At 37.4% G+C, this 26695-nt stretch overlaps 1 protein-coding gene across 5 annotated transcripts in view; it reads left to right on the forward strand.

Annotated features, from left to right (window-relative positions):
- The window catches only part of RWDD3 (RWD domain containing 3), a 148963-nt gene that overhangs the window by 47009 nt on the left and 75259 nt on the right, over positions 1-26695 (forward strand). For 3 of the 5 annotated variants that reach the window (XR_006712499.1, XR_006712497.1, XR_006712496.1), the window contains exon 6: positions 7417-7464. The exons of the other annotated variants lie outside the window; for them this stretch is intronic. The gene's annotated coding sequence lies outside the window, so the exon portion shown is untranslated. The remainder of the gene's footprint in view (positions 1-7416; positions 7465-26695) is intronic. 5 annotated transcript variants of the gene reach the window in all.

The raw sequence follows: 26695 nt of genomic DNA on the forward strand, positions 1-26695 counted from the left end.
ATAAGGGAATTCATACAGTTTCTTTTTTTTTTAAAGTTTATTGATTTTTAGAGGGTGGGAGGAGGGAGAGGAAGAGAGAAAGAAGGAGAGAATCCCAAACAGGCTCCATGCTGTCAGCTCAGAGCCCAACGCAGGGCTCAAACTCCTCTCAGGTGAGATCATAACCTGAGCCGAAATCAAGAGTTGGACGCTTAGCTGACTGAGCCACCTAGGCACCCCAATACAATTTCTAAGTCCAATTCTTAAAACATTCTATATTAGCTTAGATTCATAAATTAAGAAACCCAGAGCCTAGATAAGATTCATATACATCTAAGCTACACAATAAGTCAGTGATGAAATAAAAGGAAGTCATGGATTTACTGTCCCATGTCTCTGATTGAAATTATTCTTTTTTTTTTTTTTTTTTTTAATTTTTTTTTTTTTTCAACGTTTATTTATTTTTGGGACAGAGAGAGACACAGCATGAACGGGGGAGGGGCAGAGAGAGAGGGAGACACAGAATCAGAAACAGGCTCCAGGCTCTGAGCCATCAGCCCAGAGCCCGACGCGGGGCTCGAACTCACGGACTGCGAGATCGTGACCTGGCTGAAGTCGGACGCTTAACCGACTGCGCCACCCAGGCGCCCCTGATTGAAATTATTCTTAATGTTGATATTTTGATTATATTAGAAACATAGCTTAAGTATAAAGGTTATGAGAAATTATTTTCTGAACACCAGTGATTGTATAGTCTTCAGAGATTTTTGAGAAAATAGTAGATAACTATTTTCCGAGGATGGTATAAATCTAGTACTGGTATAATGAAGCAGGGAATACACCTTAGGGCTGCTGTGAATCTGGCAGTCCATACTGCTTATGTATAGTGAAAGGCAGACTAGCAGACTAGCTTCTGATATTTACAAACTGATTCAAAGTTTTTTAGTTTCCATTTTAAGAATTTGAATAGGTCATTCTTTACTCCATGCCCTCCTTTTTTTTTTTTTTTTTTTTTTTTGCTTTAGAATAGTTTTATAAACTTAAAATGTCATGCAGAATTTACTTCTAAATTTATTAACACCAAAAAAGTTTTCTAGAGTGCCTTGCTGGCTCAGTTGGTTGAGTGCTCAACTTTGGCTTAGGTCATGATCTCACAGTGCGTTCAAGCCCCATGTCGGGCTCACTGCTGTTGGCACGTATCCTGCTTTGCATCCCCTGTCCCCCTCTCTCTCTGCCCTTCCCCACTCATGCTCTCTCTCTCAAAAAAATTTTTTTTCTGACCCTACTAGGTGTTGTGAATGATGTGTGATACTGTGTTCAGGAATTCAACTTAACATTTTATGTAAGTGAATGGTCACTTACCATTGGGAACCAATAACCTTATTTCCTTCCCCTCCTCTGTCCTAAGCAGATGTCATTATTTGGTGCATTTTTTTACCTCACCTCCCATACAAGTACTAACCAGGCCCAACCCTACATAGCTTCTGAGATCAGGTCAGTCAGGGTGGTATGGCAGCAGACATTTTTTACCTCCTTTGTTGTTCTCCATCCCTCAAGATGAATTTGGCAGATGCTCTCCTATTTTCTTGCATTGAAATACACTTGCTTGGGCCGCAAGAGACCTTCTAGCGGCATCATCCAATAAGTTTTAGACAGTATCTGGATAGGTAGTAAGAGGTCCTTGACAGACAATGTGTTTGGGATTTAGACCAGAGTTGGCAAACCTTTTTCTGTAAAGAACCAGATAGTGAATATTTTAGTCTTCTTGGGCCACATGATCACTCTCCCAACTCTACTCTGCCATCGTAGTGCCAAAGCAGCCACCAAGAAGATGTAAATCTATCTTCTCTGGCATAAATGGGCAGGATTGTGTTCCAATAAAACATTTCTGATGGACACTGAGATTTGAATTTCACATAATTTGTATGTGTCATAAAGTGTTCTCTTCCTTTGTTTCCACAATTCAGAAGTGAAAAAACCATTCTTAGCTTGTGGGCAATAAAAAAACGGGGCAGGTGGGATTTGGCCCACAGGTTATAGTTTGCAGACCTCTTCTTTAGACAGATCTGAGTTTACATAGCAGTTTTATTAGCTGTTGGCTTTGTGTCCTTGGGTAAATTAGTTTAATTCTCTGAGTTTAAATTTTGTCAGTAAAATGGGGACTGCACCAATTTTATGAAGTCTTTGTGAGGTTTAAATTTGATTAGGTATAGACAAGTAATTATTAGTAGTAGGTATTTTGTGAAGAGTCAATATAAAAGTAATACAAATTTTAAGTAATTAGTAATTAACTTAACCTGATAGCTCTTCCTGAATTAATGTTGTTGGCCTCTCCTTTTTTTCTCGAAATGGAAACAGATTTCTTATTCATGATTAAAAGCAACATGTTCTTTTAAAACATGAAATAATATAGAAATACAGAGATAAAAAGAATAATAAGAGAATAAGAATAAGATGAACACCATCATCTCCTTTATTTTACATATGAGGAAACTGAGGATCTGAGGTTGCCATTTATATAGTATTTATTTGCTTTTCTAGTGTCCGGAAGAAAATTTCTTATTTAGGGAGATTGTGGTTCTTCTATCCCAAACATGTGGTTGTGGTGAAAGATAATCAAAATTCTCATGTCCTTTTTTTTTTTAATTAATGTTTCCTTATTTACTTTGAGAGTAGGGGGACAGAAATAGAGAGGGAGAGAGAGCACAAGTGGGGAAGGAGCAGAGAGAGAGAGGGAGAGAGACAATTCCAGGCTCTACAATTATCATGGAACCTTTGGGCTGACCTCATGGCCGTGAGATCATGACCTGAGTCGAAATCAAGAGTCAGACATTTAAACTACTAGGCACCCCAAAATTCTCATGTCCTTTAGTCACAGAGTGGGGCATTTGTTCCAGAAAGGGCCAGTCGCCATGCCCTCATCCTGTGGCCTACCATATGATTCAGTCATGGTTGGCCATGTGATCTACGCTTGTCCACGCAGTGGCATTTTGTAGAAGAATCTCAACTGAAGTACCTGGGAAACTCTTTTCTCTCTAGCCTTGAGGCTTGAAGAATATACTTTTATCACTGCATTTGGCTATGGATTGAACTTGTGGGAACAGCTGGCCTGAGAGAATGAAGCCAACTAGAGGGAGCAGAGCTCGTAGCCTATGGGAGGAAAGGGACAGTGGATGGAAGGCAGAGAGAGAGAGAAAAATTTGATAAGGTCTGAGTCCCTGGATCCAGGTATTTCTGAAGGCAGACCTATCCCAAGCTTCTCCATGGTTTGGCAGTGTGAGCCTTGATGAAGACTGAACTGTCTTCATCAGGTCAGTTTGATTTTCTGTCCTTTTTTTTTGTAGTCAAAAAAAAAAATACTAATTGAGCAGCTAGACTCAGGATGCAAATGCAGATCTGTCTGACCCTGCAACCCTGAGCTTCCTTCCCAACCTTCCTCAGAGACAACCTCTTCTAATGGCTTGATATTTTTCTGTTTTTGTTGTCTTTTTTTTTTCATGATTGCACAAATATTATGGTAAGTGTAAATGTTGCCAAACCATCGTTCAATTTGGCTTTCCTAATTTATACTTTTCCTAACCCTTACATGCTAGATATCTTCTGTTGCACCTTGGGGTGTACCCTCTACCCTTTTCTATCCTGTATTGAGCTCTGAGAGGCTGATCTGGATGTGTAGGTCCCTAGCCTTTGGGCTTCTGGTTGGGCTTCATTGTCTGGGATGGGGGCACTGGCAGGAGATGAGAAGGAAGGAGGAGAATTAGGAGGAACTACTTCTCCTGGCTCCTCCTGTGGGATTACTGGGGGCTGGCTGTCTTCTCAGACCTAAGGTCACAGTTTTCTCTGCTCAGCTCTGTTTTTCTCCTTCTAGCCCTAGAGACTGCCCTATTTCTTGTGGGTTCCTTCCACCCAGCCTGACACCCTTATGAATAAATAACCCTTTTATTAAATGCTCTTCAAATTACCCAATTTGAGTGTACTCTTAATTTCCTGTCAGGACTCTGAGTAATACCACTCACAGAAGGGTATGTTTTCCCTCCACATTTCATGTCAACATGGGGTATTGCCCACATTTTTAATCATTTCAATGCTCATAAGGGGAAAATGGTATCTGGTTTTAATTTATATTTTTTGATTATTATTGAGTTTGAACATCTGTTCCTATGTTAATTGACTATTTGCATATTTCTCTTAATTGCTTGTTAATATTCTTTGCCCATTTTTCTTTTGGGTGATCTCTCTTTCTTTCTGTTAAATTCATATTATGAGTAAAATATTTTTTCCCATTATATTTTCCAACTGATTGTTAGTAAAAGTGAAAATTATTGCTTTCATATCTTGTTATTCCTCTAAATTCTTTGTTAGTTTTAATAGATGTTAATTGATTCTCTCAGATTTTCTAATATCATTTGCAAAGAATGATAATGCTCTCTCTCCCATTCTAATGCATGCCACATTTCTTTAACCCATTTTACTAACCCATTTTACTGGCTAGATTCTCCAAAACAGTCTTGGACAACAGGGGTGTCCGTGGGAATCTTTGTCTTATTACTGACTCTAACTCTGCTTTTCCCAGACTATGTTTCACAGAATGCAAACACTGGCAGATACCCCTTGAGAAAAGTTCAGACTACATATTCTTAGACAGTCCCAATGCACATGAGCATGTTAAAAGCTCTAAGTTGTTGTTGTTGTTGGGTTTTTGTTTGTTTGTTTTTTGGTCTTTGCCTAATATAGCTCTGGTACAGAATTTTATGTAGTACATTATCAGCTTGGTAATTTGAGTAGGTCCTAGAGGATCAAAATACAAACAAAATGTTTTGTAGTAATATAGCACTGTGGTTTTATGCAAAAACTCTGAATTCTTCTAAGCCTTATTTAATTTATTTAAGGCTTCTCAATGCTTATTAGTGTAGAAACTATAAACCATTGTATTTTGAATGTAAGGAATCATATGCATCATTGGCCACTTTGGTACATTTTACTCTCAAAAGAAACTACCGAGATTAAAAAACTAAATGGAAAGATGGGTATCAGGAAATCACTCTGGCCTCTCTCCCTCTCTTCCTTCGCTGTTTTATGCACACACACACACACACAACCAACAAACCGAACAAATAAAACATTCCAACCAACAGACCATAAGTTACCGTTTTCTTTCATTACAGGCTTCCTTATTTTTTTTTAAGTTTATTTATTTTGAGAGAGAGAGAGAGAGAGAGAGAGAGAGAGCATTCATGTGCATGGGCAAACAGAGGAGGAGCAGGGAGAGAGGAAGAGAGAGAATCCCAAGCATCCTTTGCAATGTCAGCACAGAGCCAAGTGTGGGACTTGGTCTCACGACCCTGAGATCATGACTTTTGCTGAAATCAAGAGTCAGACACTTAATGGACTGAGCCACCTAGGTTCTTCTGTACAGTTTTCCTTATTAACCCTGCGTCCCTTCTTCCTAATACTTTTCTGTTGTTCCTTCTTGCCTCCTTACCTTTGTCCCAACATGCGCGAGCATGTGTGTGTGTACATGTGTATGTGTGTGTGCTTATGCATGAGCATGCATGAGTCTCCAGGAAAATTTCCACCATCCCTCTTTTGCCGTTGCAATTATCAGTTAAAAATTACTGTTATCATTGTTGATGAAAATCAAGTGAATATTAGAGATTACTTGCAACAAGAAAAGGGAGGAACACTTGTTTTTAAACTTACCTTTACCACGTAAAGTAATACATGTTATGTTTTCACATGAAATTAAGACCTAATACCGGATTGGTGACAATAACCTCCAAAGACCTTGAAAAAGCTCTGAAGTCCTGTTCAGAATTCTCACAAATGTCTCATCTACATTTGCTTTCTCTTCCAATTAAGTCTATTATTCCCAGAGCATTTAAGAATAATAAACTATCTTTTATTCAATTTAACTTTCCATTTGCTTTAATTACTAGTATTGAAACAGTTTTGCTTTCTGCTATATTTCATTGCAAGTCTTGCAGCTATGCTATAAAGCTAAATTAAGGCTTTTATAGATTTTTTTTTAGGATGAACCTGATCCTTATTTATTGCTTCTAGGGTAATATTCATCTTAAGTTTTAAAAAACTGACATGTAAGTAAACTCTTAGAAAATAACTCACTCAAAAATTGGTGATTTTCTGTGTGGCAAATAAAAAAATAACAAAGGATGGGTTTGTATTTTTACAGAATTTTTTTATTTTGTTCAATTAGGCCATTTTTGTGGGTATGAATTTATTTATTTATTTATTCTTTTAAAAAGTTTTTTCATGTTTATTTATTTTTAAGAGAGAGAGAGAGAGACAGACAGAGTGCAAGTGGGGGAGGGGAAGAGAGAGAGGGAGATACAGAATCTGAAGCAGGCTCCAGGCTCAGCACAGAGCCCAACGTGAGGCTCAAACTCAACAAACCCCGAGATCATGACCTGAGCTGAAGTCAGACTCTGAACCAACTGAGCCACCCAGGCATCCCTGGGGTCTGAATTTAAATCACATTTCAAGGTTAATATAGAATTACAGAAATTCAGTGTTACCTTAGCTTGTTATCCAATTATTTTAGTCATATATTTATTTTTAATTTTTAGTAAAATTTCTTTAATTTCTGGAGTTGGAATTCTAATGTTTAGAAGAATAGATCCCTGACTTTATGTTAAATGAAATGGTATACTGATTTTTTTTTTTTTTTGGGACATGGTAGGGGTGGTTTCTGGCAAAATGCCTTTTTCATTAAATAGATCTATGAGAAGAAAAATTCATTATTGCTAATGAATGCAGGGATTTTACTTACTGGAAGTAGTCAAATAGTCTGGTACAAAAATGCACATTGCATTATGAACCATAACATTGTGAGGTTTGTAATATAAGAGCTGCTAAATATATTTTAAATATCACAAAGTCTGTGCTTCTTCCCTGGAGCATGCTCTTTGTTATACCCTGCTTCTCATATTCTTATCTTTTTCATGAGGAGTGAATCTCAATAAAATCTATGGATTGTGTTATGTTTAAAGGCTATTTACTGAACCAATATTTTCACAGATAAGATCAATAATATATGTGTAAACCTTTGAAATTTAGATTGGAGAGGAAGCTGCCTAATAAAACTCTGGTACCGAATTTTATACAACTTCTTACCAGCCTTTTTAATTTTATATTCGGGTCCCGAAGGATCAGAAGACAAACTGAACACTTCTGAAATTATCTGGATTTAGCCCGGATGGTTTTATGTAAAAACTCTGAATGCATTTAAGGTTTATGTATTGTGAAGGCGCTGTGTAATGGTTACTCATTTTATTTCTTTGTTAAGAACCTTTGTCTAATGTTAAAATTTTGAATGAAAGGTTGATGTTTATATCTATTTAGTTGGACCATTAGTTCAAGATACAGACTAAGGAAGTGCTATAGTTCTAAAGCATGTTTCATCTGATGATGTTTTTACAGAGTTGGTATCTAATGCGGTATTTGTAAGGCCATCAGTTATCAAACCACGTAAGTGTTAAATTCCTTTTGAAGCTTTCAAGAGGTATTTTAATTAAGTTTTCAAAATTGCTTTTGGATCATCTTCACAATTCTTTAGTGCTTTATTTCCATTAACAAAATAGTAATTAAAATTAAATTTTAAAGGAAATAACCACAGTAGGTCAGACTTTTATTAACTTGAGGTAGATAATGAATCTGTCCTGTATAAAAACTGAGCTAAATCTGCTGAGAGGCTGGGGATAGTATATTTTAATTAAGGTAATCCTTGTTTGCATCTAACAAACAGCATTGCCACTTAGAAATTTAAGATCTTAGTGATGCATATTAGTACATTACCTCAACAATCTCATAGAGATTTAATACTTGTATTTCAAAGAGCAATTTGTCATAAATTAAGAGCATTTGCATAGTAAATTTCAAGGATGTTATTCTTTGCAGAGTTTTCTATAATTAAGGAATGCATTAAACATTAAAATTTTACAATTTTTGTAGTCCTAGGAAAGCTTGCTTTGTTATTAAACTGAGCCTTATTTTCAGCTACGCATAACCCTATGGAAAAGTCTGGCCTTAATAAAGACATAATGAATGTACTGTCACTAAGATTTTTTGCCCTCTTAAATCTTGAGCGAAGGTTTATGCATTTAAAGAATGTTTTATCATGCAAAATGCGGCTCTGAAGACATCTATTTACTTGGATGGAGAGTATTTAATCATTTAAAAAGTAGGCCAAAGAGACTTAACCCAACCATACCGCTAAGTAGTTATAAACTGCATCATATATAAATGAAGTGTTCTCTAATTGGGGGTATGGGTAGAGTCTTTCTTTAGTTAGCAAAGTGTTTCCAGTATTAATATCTACTTTAGTTAAAGGAATTAAAAAGCCCGTTTTAATTAAGAATGACAACGTTATTCTCAAGGTTCCTTTTATTTTGATGGTTAACAAGATAACTTCAGCATTTGTATTTTATTGATCCAGAGAGAATGATTTTATAAAATATAGTTTAGGATAAGGTTCAGCAGCCCAGTTCACCTGTGGTCATATGGATTTTTGACTTGTGGTGAAAGTCTCTGTCACTTAGACATTTTTGCCTGGAGATTACCTTAGGATATGAAAGGATATGTTCCTCGGAGAAGAAGGATTTTATACCTTATTCTGTTTACCTTAGACTGCTGTGTATTCTTCCCTCTCGTTATCTTCTCTTGTGAACCACCTCACTTCCTTTTGTTTTTCCAACCAGGAGGAAAGGATGTAGAGGGTCTTTGTCACCAGTATCTACAGAGTTCATTGGCTCAAGCTTACAGTAATTTTTAAAAATTTCCTCTTGGCAGGGAATGCAAATGTTTATTCAGCATTCACTCAGTGAATGTCTTCTATCAAAGGACTAATTCAGGTTACGTGGGTGTGGACACTATGGCTCCTGATTTTTAACTCAGCACTGCATCAATTCTAACAATAATTATAAAATATTCAGATTCTTAGTTTTATTGTATATCAGAGCCAGTATGGAAGATGATGTTTCAAGCTGCTTTCATAATTTACATATTTCTATGCTGTTCATATATATCATCATCATCATCATCATCATCATCATCATCATTATATAATTAGCTAAGAGAGTCTAATAGTGGTAATATGTTAAAATTAGTTATACCTAAGAAATAATAGTAATGAAAGAGGATGTTTGAATTCTTCCTTTCCTTAGAAGAGCAGGTTAAAGTTGTGGAAATAGGCACCTGAGGACAGTAGGCTGTGAGTTCAAATCTCAAAATTGTAATTACTGGCTGGGTGATCTTGGGTCTGAAGTTCTACATTTGTACATTGGGATGTATGAATTTTGTTCAGTTGCAGCTCCCACTTTCCTTAACTTTCAAAAGTTATATTGATTTGAAAGCTCTGGTGGTTTCATTGACAACATTGTGGTGAAGGTCCCTTCTAATTCCTGTTTGCACCACCACTTGCTCATCTCTACCCCTCAGTATTCACAAGTTGGAAAAATTAAAGCCCGGAAAGATGAAATGATTGATTGAGGTAAAACACTAAATAATTTAAAAATGAAAATGAGTAGTGGATGCAGATAGACTCATCCAAGTCACTCAGTCCTCGGGTTGAACCAAATGTTCCCTCGGGGGATGGAGCGCTGAATTTTACCACTGGGACTTCGGAGGAATTGCCCAATTGTCCTTCATGGCAAAGAATCTACAGCCTGAGGTCTAACATTAAAACCACTTTCAGGCTATTTCGTTATCTAGGTTGCATTGTATTCAACGCTCAGTAAAGCCTAGTGATTGGAAGCTGGTCAGTGAAGATAGTGAATTGTGAGTGACCAACTCTCCACTCTGTTGTAGCTGTTAAGAGCTGGAGATAGCATCTGACACCATTCAGCACTTTCTATCTCAGGCACAAAGCATTTCACATTTACTAACCTATTTAATTATCACTACAGCCTCATAAGGTTGGCATTATTTGCACTCCCATTTTACTTATGAGAAAAGTAAGGCACAATGAAGAAAAGAAAATTGTCCACACAAGGAAGTCAGAGGACTGGGAAGCTAATCTAGGCAATCTGATACCATAGTCCAACAGCTAAATACCTTGCTCTTCTGCCACTTATAATCTGTGGGTTATCTAGAATTGGTATAAAGGTATGTCTGAAGACCAGATCTTTCCTTCAGTGATTGTTTTAGGTTGGAAGTAGCTCTAGTGGAGGGCATACATGGGAAAGGGTCTGAGAGAAGAGCGGTGCAATAGAGTAGTTGTGTCATAGGACTCTGGAAGCAGGAGATGTGACTTTACACATTGGCTGTGCAACACCCTAGCTTGACCTCCGGATGAGCTACTGAAGCTCTCAGAATTTCCTGCTTAGTGCTTAGTAAAGTAGTGATGCTAATGTCCACTTGATGGGCTTGTCGTTCCATGTCACCCACGCAGCAGATGCCTGGTCCAGAGCAGGGGCTTTATCCACAGTAGCTGTTGTTAGAATTTACCCACTTATCACACCTTAGAGAAATAAGGGATCTCAGCTGTACCCTTTTGCCCAAAGTGTTCCTGTTCAAAAGTTAAGGTTGGCTTTATTTTTGTTAATCTTGGTGGCTTACGATGGCCCTTGTTTCTATGATATGGATTTTACAATTGTGTTTTCAAATAGATATAACTTTCTCTTCTGGTGCATCTATTTGACCACATGACAGGGTAATAAGCATCTGCGTGAGACTGGAGGTTCAATGAAAAATGCCAAGATATTTATATGAGGCACTTATTTGCAGTTAATCTCTAAGATAACACTTGGTGGGAATTAGTACTGTTTATGTTGATTTTGGAAGGACAGTCCTAACATAGTAGGTTTTCATTTGGAAAGAGGAGAGGAAGTATTGTTTTTTCACTTCAAGAAATATTTAGAGAATACCTACCATGTGCCAGATACTGTGTCTGGGTAGAGTGAATACATTTTTTTTTAAGAAGTCATTAAGCAATTGATGGAAGCTGTTTGCAGTGTAACACAATTACAGCTGTGTTGAGGTGGATTGTGATCCCTAGCAGACAGGAAAGAGTGCCAGGGGTTGAAGGAGGGGGATGACAAAATTGGCCTATGTATTTACTGCATATAATGTAACTACAACAATATGAGCAGAATCCCAACCCAAATCATGTTGTATTAGAATCTTCCTATATTGGGATGCATGGGTGGCTCCATCGGTTAAATGTCTACCTCTTGGTTTCAGTAAGGTCATGATGTCTCGGTTTCATGGGTTTGAGCCCCGACATTAGGCTCCATGCTGACTGTGGGGAGCCTGCTTGGGATTCTCTCTCCGCATCTCTGTCTGCCCACCCCCCACTTGCATAGTTCTGTCTCTCTCAAAATAAATAAACTTAAAAAAAAAAAGAATCTTCCTGTATTTATAAAGGGTTTTGAATGTGTTGACTATTTTGGACCTTTTTCTATTATACATAATTTGTATTATGCATATATTATATGGTCATTGGTATATTTTGCCTCACCCATAGTGTCATTTTATACTAACTTGGTATGATCAGTGTATAGGAGCTTATCTTCAGAGAGACGTTATTAATTATTTTCACGTATATAACAAAGACACGGACACTTCTCTTGAGCAGTTTAGAGTTTAAACCAGACAGTAGTAAGACCAAAACACTCTATAAATATCAAACAGGTATCTACATTGAATAAAACATTTTGTATTTCCAGAAATGTCACTTACCTACTTTAATCAGCATGTGTGCTAGTAATTTTTGCTTCTGTTTCTGCAAAAACAGAAAGAACTAATGATTCAGTCCTAATGGGGAAAGAGCAAAGATGTCACAAAATCACACAGTTCTTTAGTTTTTTTTCATACTTCTTATTAGGATTATGCTCTTTATCCATGATTGCTGCTCTAAAATATTAACCTTTAAAAAAGTTCATTGCAAAGTCAGTTGTAGCTCTGTGTCCTGCCCAATTACAGCATTCTGAATGTTTATACATCTTTGGGAATCCCCAGCTGGTCTACCTAACTTCCCTGAATGGAAAGAAAAATTCCAATCATTGTTCCCCCCTTCCTGCTTTTGTTCCCAGAGAGAACAGACCTGTTCATCAAGAGCAAACACATGGAGGTGAGAGATCAGTGAAATTGTAGGACAAAGCAGCCAAGTTCTGCTTTGTTGGTCATTATCAGAAGAAGTGAGCCCTACAGTTTCCAAGAGGTGTCTCGCTGTCTGCTGAAGATGTGTGTGAACTGTCAGTTGAAAGCATTGACCGTGTTCCATTAGTAATGAATTATGGGAGTAATTTCATTAATTTCTTTACCTCAGTCAGTACATGTTAGTGTAAGTTGCTTAACCAAACATCAAAAGAACCAGTGCATTGTAACCTTTTAGTCTTTTACTGTGTAACCAGGAAGAGCAAAGAAATAAATTAGCGTAACGTTCCTTTAAAAAAAAAAATGACTGGAGATAAGCAGTGGACATAATTTTTCCTGTTTTTAATTTAATAGCAGGTTTATGGTTTTATGCAAAACCATTCACATTACATTTGACCCTCTGGGAGCTGCCTGGTTTTTTTTTTTTTTTTTCCCTTCTTCTTCTGTGGGTATAATTTTGAGTCTTTAATAATCTGTTGTTAAATCCGGTCTGAGTTTGATTAATGAATTGTGATGAGCCAGTGCATTAATTTGCAGGTTTGGTCTAATGCCCTAAAAGGCTGCTTTGTTGTGAATGTTATTAATGCTAAACTCCTCAGGAGGAGCCATGGGATGGCAGTGTGCCCCAAATAATGGACAAGCTACATCTTTGGGAAATCCCAATGAGGGAATGATAGCTCTACAAGTGACTACAGAACTATGTTATTGAAGGAGAAAATCCTGACTGAGCTTCATGTCTTAGAACAGGGGGCTGCAGCCTAAGGGTTCCCTGGGTGGAATTTAGGAGAGCCTGTGGATTTAGATAGTAAAACAATTCTTTACTTTCCTTAAGCTCTAACTGAAATTTCACATTCTGTTCAATTATAAATGTAGGCACCAGACTGCAGAATTATTAATAGTGTCTGTGACTTTGTCATCAATAAACATCACAGATATTTTTATAACACAGGGTTACAAGTAGCTCAGCAGGCCATTTGTGCTCATCACTGCTTCAAAATGATAGTTGTTCTTGGGACAGCTGCTGGATCTGGTTATTTAATGTGTTAGGAAAGAAATGCACATACCACAAATTGTAAAAATGATAACCATACTTCAGTGTAATTGGCTGCATTTGTACTCTTATGTTAGACATTTAAATACATGATTCTGGGGCACCTGGGTGGCGCAGTCGGTTAAGCGTCCGACTTCAGCCAGGTCACGATCTCGCGGTCCGTGAGTTCGAGCCCCGCGTCACGCTCTGGGCTGATGGCTCAGAGCCTGGAGCCTGTTTCCGATTCTGTGTCTCCCTCTCTCTCTGCCCCTCCCCCGTTCATGCTCTGTCTCTCTCTGTCCCAAAAATAAATAAACGTTGAAAAAAAAAATTTAAATACATGATTCTGAGAAGGGGTCTATGGCCTCCAAATGGTGATGAACTCCTCTTTCTAGAGTGGCTGTTGTCTTTGCTGCCATTTTTCTCTTTGGTAAATTGATACTTTACCTCTCCCCAGAGCTCTTTTCAGGAGCAGGTCCAAGGTCCGGATGTGTTACCCATGTGGCCACATGGTAGCAATGAGTACATGGTGCTAACATTACCAACTTCTCAGTTATTCCCTTACTTTCCTCCTTCTGGGTTCCTGGAAGCTATGGACTGTTTGTCTTTATTCGCTGATGATTTCTCACACACATATTGTACTGTTTGACACATAGTAGGCACTTAGAAAATATTTAATGAATGAATGATAGTTTAGGTGGAAATCATTTTTTCCCCCCATTGGAATGAATCTGGGTTTTCAAATCATTTTTTAAAATGAAATAAAAATCTAGCATCCACATTCTAAAGAATTTATTGCATTATAAAAGGTATTTATAAAGCATTAGGAATGCTTATAGGAACTAATATTAACCTGTTTATTGTCCAGCAACTCAGCTTATCAGGGAACTGTAGACTCTTGTAACTGATTTTTAAAAAGTATTGTTATCATTAAACAAAGAGAACTGGAATTCTTCAAAAGCAAATATAGCTGCAGAGAGATAAGAAAATTAGATTAAGGAAAGAGATTAGCATGTGTGTTGGGAGTGTGTATAAGTGTGTGGATGTGTCTTTTGTGTGTGTCTCTGTGTGTAAAGAGACCCAGTCCACATGAGAGTCTTTAGAGCTTTAAGTTGCCTGGGAGATTATTTTTCAATTTAATTTAACAAGTATTGAAACTGAAGCACAAAGAGGTTAAATGATCAGTGACCTCCTAATTGCTAAATCCAATAAAGCCTTTCCAGACCTTATCTTACTTGACCATGCTATTGCATTTATGTTGTTTACCTTTTACTTTTTCTGGAAGTCTATGCATATGGTGTTTGCACCACCCAGAATACCTTCCTTTCCTGCTCCTTTCTATCTCTACCCCTTCTTCCAGAAGAACACATCTGTCACACCAACCTGGTCTCCATCCCTCAGGTAGAACTTTGCTCTACTTCTGTGTTTATCAATTTGTTTCTCATTCTTGCCATCCCTAAGTAGCCTTTTTAGATATTTTTAAAAGGTCTTCTCATCCTCTCTTCCCCTATCCTCTGGTGTAATTTTAGAATCACAGATATACTATAGATCTGTTTATGTACGATAGCCTTTTGCAGGGTAACATACCATTATAATATCTAAGATATTCCTACCTCCAAGAATTAATTTCACCTCTCTAGGAGTTGGATCGCTCCTGCTGAGAATGCATGCTCTCGTAGAACTCAAATGTTGCCAGATTGTGGATTCAGAAGAGATTACGAAGGGTACCAACCTCTGCCCATTTTGCTAACAGAAATTCCAGCCTTTTCTATGGGATTTCTTCCCTGCTCCAGATTTTCAGGAGTGTTTACCTGTTTTATATGAAAGTAAGTTTTGTTCTGTCTGCCTGTTTCTACCTGTGGGGAAACTGGGAACACAGTCAGTCTCTCAAGGATGGACTGGAAAAGAATTGTCCTCCATTTTGTCCTTGGTCATGATGGTCAAGCCCAGTGAAATGCAGCTGGTGGGCAGTGAATGTCAGAGCCCTCTATTGTTGGGGGCCTGGGTGGCTCAGTCTGTTGAGCCTCTGACTCTTGATTTTGGCTCAGGCCATGATCTCAGCATCGTGGGATTGAGCCTGGCATTGAGCTCTGTGCTGAGCATGAAGCCTGCTTAAGATTCTCTCTTTCCCCCGCTCTACTCCTCTCTGACTTGCACTCTCTTTCTCTCTTTCAAATTAAAAAAAAAAAACAAACAAAAAGAACCCTGTATTGTTGCTGCCACAACTGCTTGGTGGATGGGAAGATGGTCTCCCTTGCTGCTCTTGCTTCTGGTGGCAGGTGCCTGTGTTTGCTGGCCTTTGCCTAGGTCTCTGGTAGAGTAATTGCTCAGCCACGTGTGCTTTTTGGAGATGTTAACTCTTCCGATTCCCGTCTCACACAATTATGTTCTCTAGGTATATCTAAGACACCAGGTCAACCATGCAGCTTCACAAATGTCCCAAGGTCTCTTTGTCCTCTAAGCTTGACCTACATTATTCCATCTTCCTGGGATGCTTTTCCACTTTTCAACTAGATAACTCTACTCTCAGTTACAATATGCACAGTCTATGTGTGATACCCTTCCTGTATGCTCCCATGGTGTCCTGGATTCCTAAAGTTATTATATACAGACTGCTTATTTTTCTATATATCCCATTATTGTTTAGGTTCCTTATACTCAGAAAGCATAAGGGTTGTCAGATTTAGCAAATAAAAATACAGGATGCCCAGTTAAACTTATTTTCAGATAAACAGCAAATAAATTTTAGTATAACTATTTCCCATAATTGAATTTTTGTCTATGGAGCATACATATTTGAATGTGGGACATATATATACTAAGAATGATTCATTATTTATATGCCATTCAAATGTGGCCTTCCATCCTGTATTTTATCTGGCAATCCTAAGAACATGTCATATGTTTTGATGCATTCCTAGAGCCTAGCATAGTTCCAATCATACAGGAGGCACTCCATAAATGCTTATGTAGTAGATGAATTTATTCGAGAAGCTGGTGATAGAGCAGTGAACAAAACAAACAAAAGTCTTTGCCTTCTTGGAGATTATATTCTAGTGGGCAAATACAAATAATAAATAAGTAAGTAAATAAAGTACATAGCATGTCAGTGTGGATAAAAGCTATGGAAGAAAATGAGGCAGAAAAGGGTTTATAACATGTCTAACATAGAGCTGTTTTTTTTTTCTCTTCAAACTTGCTCTATGTTCATTCTTTCTCATTTCAGCTGATAGCGACTCTGTTCTTATAGTTGGTTGGATCAAACCCCTGGAAAGTTATCCTTCCTCTTTCTGTTACACTCCTCATCCAATCTTTTAGGAAATTTTACTTGTTCTACCTTCAGAGTACATCCAGAATTGACCACTTGTTATCATCTCTACTAAAAAATCATTGGTGCAAGCCACCATCAACTCTCACCTGGATTATTGCAATAGCATGCATGATGGTTTTCCTTCTTTCACACTTGTCCTTCTATGCCCCATTTTCAACACAACCATAAAAAGAGTTTTTTAAACATTCCACTGGCTCCCTGTTTTCCTCATTTATTTACTTATTAAAATTTTTTTTAACATTTTTATTTCTGAGAGAGAGAGAGTAAGCATGAGCAGGGAGGGGCAGAGAGAGGCAGAGAGAGACAGACAGAGAGATAGAGAGACGGAGAAGCTGAAGTAGGCTCTGAGCTGTCAGTGCAAAGCCCAATATGGAGCTCAAACCCATGAACTGTGAGGTTGTGACCTGAGCTGAAGTTGGACATTCAACCGACTGAGCCACCCAGGCACCCCTATTTATTTATTTTTTAAATTGTTTTTAAAGTTTATTTTTATTTTTATTTATTTAGAGAGAGATAGAGCAAGTGGGGGAGGGGCAAAGAAAGAGGGAGACACAGTCTCAAGCAGGGTCTGTGATGTCATCACAGAGCCCCACGCAGTGCTTGAACACATGAACTGCGAGATTGTGACCTAAGCCGAAATCAAAAGTCAGGTGCTTAACTGACTGAGCCACCCAGGCACCCCTAAATATCTATTTATTTATTTATTTTGAGAGAAAGAGAGAGAGTGTGTGAGCAGGAGAGGGTCAGAGAGAGAGGGAGAGAGAGAATCCCAAGCAGGCTCCACACTGTCAGGAAAGAGCCCAGCACGGGGCTTGAACCCATGAACACAGAGATCATGATCTGAGCGAAAATCAAGAGTCATCTTAATCAGTCATCTGACTGAACCACCCACGTGCTCTGCTGTTTTCCTCATTTTAAAAATCAGGGTCCCTAAAATGACCCTCATAGATCTTCATGATCTGGCCCCATTACTTCTTTGACCTCACCTCTTTCAACTCTTTCTCTTTAGGGTGACCAACCAACTGTCTCAATTTGTCCTGGATGCCCTGAAAGTCACACATCTCAGGAAACTTCTGAGTTCCTGGCAGACTTGGACAGTTGCTCACCCTACCCACTGTTCTAACCATATGTGCCTTTTTACTGTCCTGCCAACCTGCCAGGCACATTCCTGCTTCAGGCTTCTGCACTTACTCTCCATTTTCAACAATCTTCTCCCTATATCCATGTAGCTAATTCCCTTCTACTTCCAAAGTTTTGCTCAGATGTTATTGCTTTCAATAAAGCTTGCTCAGAACACCTTATTTATAATTTAGACTCCTTTCTCACCCCCTCTTAACAGTCTGAGAAACATTGCTTAACCTGTCCCAGTATTATTTCCAGAGTATTTATTTACCTTCAACTCACTGTATAATTGGTGTATCTATGTTTATTCCTTGTCTCCTCCTTCTTGAATGTAGGCCCCATGAAGGCAGGGATCTTTGTTTTGTTTACCTATTTGTCATGAGCACCTAAGTACCTGGCTTATATTGGCACTGGATAAATATCTGGTGAATTTAACTGAAAAGGGATTGGAAGTTGTTGTTTATGGGAAGAATTGCAATGATAATGGTCAGGGGTGAAAGTTATATTTATACAGAGATCTGAAGAAGTAAGGGAATGAGCTGTGTGAATCTAGGTGAAGAAACATCCAGGCGAGATGGAGAAATGAGTACAAATCTCGCAGAGCAGGAATGTGCCTGGCAGTTGTGCAAAGAGTTGTGCAAAGAGTTGTGCAAAGCTGTGTGGATCTAGGTGAAGAAACATCCAGGCGAGATGGAGAAATGAGTACAAATCTCGCAGAGCAGGAATGTGCCTGGCAGTTGTGCAAAGAGTTGTGCAAAGCTGTGTGGATCTAGGTGAAGAAACATCCAGGCGAGATGGAGAAATGAGTACAAATCTCACAGAGCAGGAATGTGCCTGGCAGTTGTGCAAAGAGCAAGGAGGCAGTAAGGGTAGAACAGAGTGGTCAAGATGTGGGGGTAGGAGATGAAGTAAGTGATGGGATGGCAGTCCAGATGATGTAGGCACATAGTCGTGACAAATATTTGGCTTTTATTGTGAGTGAAATGAGAAGCCAATTGGACAATTTTGTGGAGAGTGGTAACGTATTTGATTCGGCTTTAACGGCTCACCCTAATGACTGTGTTGGTAAGTGGCAATAGGGAGCAAGGGCAGAAGCAGGAAGACTAGACATGAAATGGAGATGAATCAAGAAAGAGATGTTGGTTTATACAAGATTAGCAGCTGGAGGTAGTGAGAAATGACCAGATTCTGGATAAATTTTGAATTGAAACTGACAGGAAATGTTGATGATCTGAATGTGAGGTGTGAGAAAAAGAAGAGTCAGGAATAATTTCTGATATTTTTAAAGTAAATCTTATTTTGCAGTATAATCATGCATACAGAAAAATGCCCAAATCATAAGTGTAGAGCATGGTGAACTTTTCTCAAAGGGACAACATTCATGTAATTACCTCCTCCAGCAAGACATAGAATATTACCAGGCTCTACTCTACTATTTCTCAGTCATCTTCCCTCCTCAAAGTAACCATTGTCACTGATTTTTCCCACTAAGTGAAGCTTATCCTGTGTTCCCAAGTTTTGATGTCATGTTTTCATAATCTCTTAGTTCAAAGTATTTTCTGACTTCTATTTTGACTTCTTCTTTGACTGATTTCCAAATATTTGAGCGATATTCTAGTTTCCATTTGGTTACTGATTTCTTGCTTAATTCCACTGAGTCTGAGAATACATTAATGGTTTCAATATTTTGAAATATGGGGGGACTTGGGGACTCATTCTGTGTCCCAGAATATGGTCAGTTTTGGTAAATGTCTCATGTTCCCTTATTAGATAATTTTACATATATCAGTTAAGTCAATTAATACATCATTTAGTCTGATTGTTCAGTGAGTAATTTTTGAAAGTTTGTTGAAGTCTCCTACTATAATTGTGGACTTATCTCTTTCTATATTTAGTTCTGTTAATTTGAAAGACTATGAATTTAAAATGGTCACATCTTTCTAGTAGATTAAGTTTTTTTTACTATTTAAAGAGTTTTCTTATTGTCAGATAAATCATACACACAAAGGAGAAATAATGTCTCAAATATATAGTTTAAAGAATAATAGAAAAATAAGAGTCTGTGAATCCACAACACGACTTAAAGATACCCTTGTTCTCCTCATTTATGTTCTTGCCTAGTTCTCTCTTACGCTACTGTCCTGAATTTTTTAATTGCCTGTGCTTTTAAAGAGTCTTATCAATGGCCAACTGACACATGAAAAAATGCTCAACATAACTCATCATCAGGGAAATACAAATCAAAACCACAATGAGATACCACCTCGCACCTGGCAGAATGGCTAACATGAACAACTCAAGCAACAACAGATGTTGGCAAGGATGCAGAGAGAGAGGCTCTCTTTTGCACTGCTGGTGGGAATGCAAACTGGTGCAGCCACTCTGGAAAACACTATGGAGTTTCCTCAAAAAATTAAAAATAGAACTACCCTATGACCCAGCAATTGCACTACTATTTATCCAAGGGATGTGGGTATGCTGTTTCGAAGGGACACATGCACCCCTATGTTTATAGTAGCACTATCAACAATAGCCAAAGTATGGAAAGAGCCCAAATGTCCATCGACGGATGAATGGATAAAGAAGGTATGGTATATATATATATATATATATATATATATATATATATATATATATATACAATGGGGTATTAGTCAGTAATCAAAAAGAATGAAATCTTGCCATTTGCAACTATGTGGATGGAACTAGCAGCTATTATGCTAAGCGAAATTAGTCAGAGAAGGACAAATATCATATGACTTCACTCATATGAGGACTTTAAGAGACAGAACAGATGAACACAAGGGAAGGGAAACAAAAATAATATAAAAACAGGGAGGGGGACAAAACATAAGAGACTCTTAAATATGGAGAACAAACAGAGGGTTACTGGAGGGGTTGTGGGAGGGGTGATGAGCTAAATGGGTAAGGGGCATTAAGGAATCTACTCCTGAAATCATTGTTGCAGTATATGCTAACTAATTTGGATGTATATTAAAAAATTAAATTAAAGAGTTTTATCATGAGTATTAGTATCCCTAAATTATTGTTTAGTTTTATCATTTTTTCATCTTCATATCTGGCAGATTAGCTTTTAAATATTCTTATGAAATGCCCCTTTTTATGTTTAATGATAGTATTTACATATCTCTCCATTCTTTCTCTGTAATTTCGGAGTACTTATTTAGCAATGTAGAGTTGAATTTTGATTTTTTAATTTATTTTAACAAACTTTATCATTCAGTTGAAGTATTTAGTCCATTTACATTTAATGTAATTAATGTAAGGATATATTTTGGAGTATATTTACTGGGTATAACAACATGCATCCTTTACTTAATAGAGTCTAATATGAATTACCGCTTCCCAGACAATGCTAAGATTTAATAACACATTAATTCCATTTATCCCCTTTGGCTATTAGAATTACTGCTGTCATGGCTCTGGGCTGATGGCTCAGAGCCTGGAGCCTGTTTCCGATTCTGTGTCTCCCTCTCTCTCTGCCCCTCCCCCGTTCATGCTCTGTCTGTCTCTGTCCCAAAAATAAATAAACGTTGGAAAAAAAAATAAAAAAAAATAAAGTTCACTAGAATTACTGCTGTCATGCATTTAATCATGTATGTATTTTAAACTCCAAGGTATATTAATATTGCTTTGTAGCTAATAGTCACTTATATTTATACTCATATTTACCTTTCTGTTGCTCTTCATTTCTTCCTGCACTTCTGTCTTTCCATCTGGGGTCATTTTCCTCCTGTCTAAAAACCCCTTCAGTATTTCTTTTAATGTGGGTCTGCTGACAACAAGTGCTCTTATTTTTATTTATTTTTTTGATGCCTTTGTCTTTGAAGGATGTTTTTACTGTATATAGACTACTAAGTTGTCAAAATTTCTTTCAGCACTTCAAGATGTTATTCTGTTTTCTTCTGGCTTCCATGGTTTCTGTTCAGAACTTAGTTGTCATTGTTGTAGCTCCTTTGAAGGTAATATGCTTTTTCATCTGGCTATTCTTATGGTTTACTCTTTGTCTTTGCCTTTTGGCAGTTTTACTATGATGTGACTAATACTCTATTTATCATACTTGGAGTTTGATATCTTTCGTGTATTTTAGAAAATTCTCAGACATCATGTCTTCAAACATTGATTTGGCCCCATTTCCTCTCTAATGTACTTCTGGAGCTCCAGTTGCCCTTCTATTGCACTTTTGTCATCTCCCAAGTATCTCTTGCACTTTTTTCTATATTTCCATTTTTTTTTTCTTTCTTATTTGGTCTGAATATTTTCTATTGAGCTATCTTACAGTACTGATACTCATTTTACCTGTGTTTAATCTGCTCGTAAACCCTTCTGTTGACTTCTTAATTTTAATTATTGTACCTTTCGCTTCTAGAATTTCCACTTATTTTTTAGTAGATTCCATTTCTCTAGTGAAGATATGTTGTCATCTACTTTTGAATGTATTTATCTGTATTTGATAACTTTAACATCTGAATTATCCGTGGCCCTGTTTCTATTTTCTTTCTTTTTCTTTTTTTCTGACTTTTTGGTATATCGGCTAATTTTTTATTGAATGCCAGACACTTAAAAAATTGTAAAGGCTCTGGATGATGCTATTTTCCTCTAGAGGTGGTTAACTTTATACAATGGTAGGCAGCTGGAATAGGAGCAGAGCAACTCAATCCAATCAGGGTATGACTGAATAGAATCTGGGTTTCAGAATTTGAAAGGCTCTAGAGTCATCTGCCTGGGTTCAACTTGTAGGCTCGGTCGTCTTGGGCAAGTTATTTAATACTTCTATTCATCACTTTTTTCATTGATAGTACAGGGAAGATAGTAGTACTTTCCTCGCAGGGTGGTTAAGAAAATTAAATGAATTCATATGTGCAAAGTACTTAGATTAGTACCTGATACATAGTAAGTGGTCAATAAGTGTTTGCTAGTGTACCTATTAATTCTTGCCCTGATCAGACAGACATCTAAGGCCAAAATCTCTCTCCATTCCTGCATTTAACAAATAGATTAATTGGAGTGGCTACTGATGGAGCTCAATATGTGGAGAAAGATTAGATCTTGTTAGAGGATAGGATCAGGAAATAGGGTGGAAATGTAAACCTCTTAAAAGCTTTTGCTATATTGACAAGTCAAAGATGTAATGTAAGCATCTCAGTGCTGGTCCTTTGTTATTCCAGGTAATTTCCTACATGTAATTCAGTTAGTTCTCATAATACTAAGTGGAGTTTCAAGGTGCAAGTCTTCCACTATGGAGGTGATTTTAAAGACTGGTCAAGTCCTTCTCAGTATCCATGAAGTGGGACTGAGGGGTGGTTAGAGAAACAAGGCTCAGCAAAAAGGAGTAAATCGTTTCTAACATTCTCTCCATTCTATCACTTGGGCTTTGTTTTACTTCCTTTTGGAGTGCTGCATTCTTGATGTAGGCTCCAGGAAAGATGTTCTATCAAACCTTGAATTAGATATCATTTCATTAGAGAAGTTCCCAACTAATGTTTCTTCTTCACTTTTACAAGAATCATCCGAGTTGGATCATTCCAGTTTGATCGGATTCAAGGTACATGATTATGCCACAGACACTGTACATGAAGCAATCTGTGTTTCGACTGGTGATAAATTGATAATCACCTAGCCGGATAAGCCAGTCCACAGAGAGGCAGTTAATATTGTGAAACTTCAATAAAGTCGGCTGTCAATGCAATAGATATTACAGGTGAACTCCTTGATCTCTCATTGTAATCCTTTGAATCTCTGTTATCCATCACTCTATAATACATTTGTTTAGGAGGAAAATAAGCTTCTAAAATCTCACCATCAAAGTAAGTCTCCACAATAACATTTCTAAATCTGACATACAACTCTCAACAACACTGTCAGAACACTATTTAGCTATCAAATTTAGTGTGGTGATGTAAATTTGCAAGAGGATGGCAAGAGATTGAAAAGTGCTCCCCTTTGTTTTCTTGGACAATAAAAAAGTATTAGAAGCATATCCTTTTCCACTCCCCTTACCAATCAGCCATTTGAGTAACAGGTTTTGGTACTAAGCTTCCTAAATTTCCCTACTGCTACGTGTTAAGTGATACAGAGTAAGAATTAGATTACAAAAGGTACAGCTTTATTTTTATGAATGGAAGCAAAACTCTGAAGAAGCAAATAATATTGACAGATTTTTTTTATTTAGGAAAAAGGATTAAGTTTTTTGTTTTAGTCATCTTGTACTTGGTTTCATTGTCAAAATGAGTTATCACCTCAGTAATTCTTCCTGGAGAACTTTAATCCCACAAAGGCCAAAACTCAAGAGTAAAACCAATCATGGCTCCACTTAGCATTTGTAGGGTGTTCTCTTTTAGGAAGAAGACATTTACTCTTCCCGTGGTATATTTTGAATTTATATGAAAATTGTAATGAATGATCTTACTGTATGTAGTTTAGTCTCCAGAGGAAAGAATTTTCTCCTATTTAATCTCAGGAAATAGGATCAGCTCTGCCAAAGTATTATAAAGCCCAAGGAAATACTTCCTGTGTTTAAATGAAGCATATTTAAAATTGCTTGCAGGGGTCTACTAATTAGAATTCCAGTGGAGAAAGCTTGGGAAGGTTTCAGAATGGTGTAACTGAATCCACTTCTCTTCTACTCCTGGTGGGAATTTTGAAGGGATTTCATGTAGTTTCCTTAGGAGATCAATTACAGACCTATTTTCCCCAATAATTTTTGAATTCATTATTCTCAAATATCAAATGCACAAAGGAAAATATAGTCTTTAAGCTATGGTATGAGACATAGTGATTGAATCAAATGCTTCTTATAGTTTAGAAAAAAAAATTGATTTTCCTCATCTTTATTCGGATTAGGCTGGGGAGAAGTATGGAATCAAAATCTTCTGAGGAAATGAACTTCATAACAGTAGGCTCCTTGAGGACAGGGATATGTATGGTGTATCCTAACTTTTCTTGGAATACCATGCACAAAATTTTGTGCAAAATTTATATTCAATAAATGTGTGATTAAATCTACTGATTTATATTGCTTGGAAAAATACTTATCACTTAGGTATTCTAGAGCAGCTGGATCATTTTGAAAGAGATGGATTGTTTCAAGATGTGTTGCAAGTAAATCTTTAGAGTGTTTTACTTGTAGTTGACCTCTCATGCCAGTTGGACTTGCCTGGTGTCAGTAGAATATCGCTAACTAATAGGATGTTTGCTCTGGCTTTTGACCCCATCATAACCAAATTTAATAAAAGGGCTGGAAAGCATGCAAGGCAGAAATAGGATTAAAAAAATCTTTTTTTACATATAATACATTATTATTTCCAAAAAGAAAATTATATCTAACATTGTAATTAAAGCAAATTTCCACAGACTTGTTGGAGGCTTTGTGTAATACTTTTAATCATAGTAATAAGCAGTAAGTTGAAATGCTCAGAGAAGAAATAGTATTAATAGCTAAATTTGTTGAATACTTAGATGAACCACGTTCTTAACCTTTAGGAGTAGTGCCTTCCAGAGATGGGTCACATTTTCCTTTTTTTAAATTTAATAAGGTGGCCAACTGTATTTTAGGCCCCGCTTAATTTCTTTTAGTCCTAGGTATGTAAGGCTATGGTAATTTTCATAGTTATGTTAAAGGTTTTGAATCTTTTAATAGCATTTCATCAAATGCTTGTAAGGACCTGACAAAAAATTCTGTGCCCCATTTACCTTGTGTCTCTAAACCACATTCAGTTCTTCATTCTGGGACATCTTTAGTCATTGGACTCTGAGGAATTTGGAGAGCTCACTGAGGTACTTCATTTTGTTAAATGCTCCCAGTGAGCCTCCATGTGGTATGTGGAATTTCATTAATTAGGAACTCAATGTCATTGCATTCAGACAAGGCCAGTCTAGAGGGCAGGATTTCAGAGGAAGGATTTCACAGAAAGGAGGATACTAGAATACCCAAAGGAAGAACATAGAGGTAATATGCCAATATTGCTATTTACCACACAGAAGATGAGCTTCAAAGAATTTTCAAACCATTTTAAACCTATTAGTATAAAAAAGCTCATGGATAAATAAATTTATTGGATTTGGCAAAGACATGCGGCTCCTACATCGTGACACACAGTGACAAAGCTGTGGGCAGATAAACAAGAGAGCAGAAGTAGTCACTTCTCTCTCACTACTGTCTGAGGCTGGTGCATAGTAAGCATCCAATTAACTTTTGGTGAGTGGATGAAAGAACTTGCTCTAAAGAAAGATTTTTTTAGGACATTAGAACAAAATACCAAAAACATGATCATCTCAAAAGAACATTAACTCTGGATTTACTTGTGCAAAGGAGAGGGACAGTGCCAGGGCAATGGGGACAAGTGATAAAAAATGCTTGCTCCCTCAAGAGTCAGTGTGCCCATTCACCAGCACACTTTACAGTGTAAAGGAGGCTGGTATAAATGGGGACCTGTGGAGCCAATTAAGCTTTTGTTTGAATTTTTAAACTGTTTTTGCTTATTTGCCTCCTACCTTCAACCGTACTGCTATGTAAAAGCAGTGGGGTGAGATCATCTTAGATGAGTCACTTGACTTTGAGTTTTTCATCTTTAAGGAAATGGGGTTGAACAGGTGAGACTTGAATTTTTTTTTTGATCTATTATCTTGGATTTTTTTCTTTCTTTCCCTTTCTATCTTACTTGCAACTTACCTCCACTCACTTGGTTTTATTTTTTATTTATTAAAAAAATATTTTTTAATGTTTATTCATTTTTGAGAGACAGAAAGACGGAGCATTGGTGGGGGAGGGGCAGAGAGAGAGTGAGATACAGAATCCGAAGCAGGCTTCAGGCTCTAAGCTGTCAGCACAGAGCCGAAGTGGGGCTTGAACCCATGAACCGTGAGATCATGACCTGAGCTGAAGTTGGACGCCCAACCGACTGAGCCACCCACGCGCCCCTATTTTTTATTTATATTTTAGAGGCTCACCCCCATATTGAAAATCTCCAGGAGAATATACTTATGCTTGTCTTTGCCGTTTACTATTTGAGTAGAGCCCAGGCACTGTGAGGCCACACCATTAACTTGTAAATTTCTGTCTGATGGAAAAAAAAAATTTCAAAGATTTAATTAATTACCCT

The sequence above is a fragment of the Leopardus geoffroyi genome, chromosome C1, assembly GCF_018350155.1.
Source record: "Leopardus geoffroyi isolate Oge1 chromosome C1, O.geoffroyi_Oge1_pat1.0, whole genome shotgun sequence".
Taxonomy (NCBI): Eukaryota; Metazoa; Chordata; class Mammalia; order Carnivora; family Felidae; genus Leopardus; species Leopardus geoffroyi.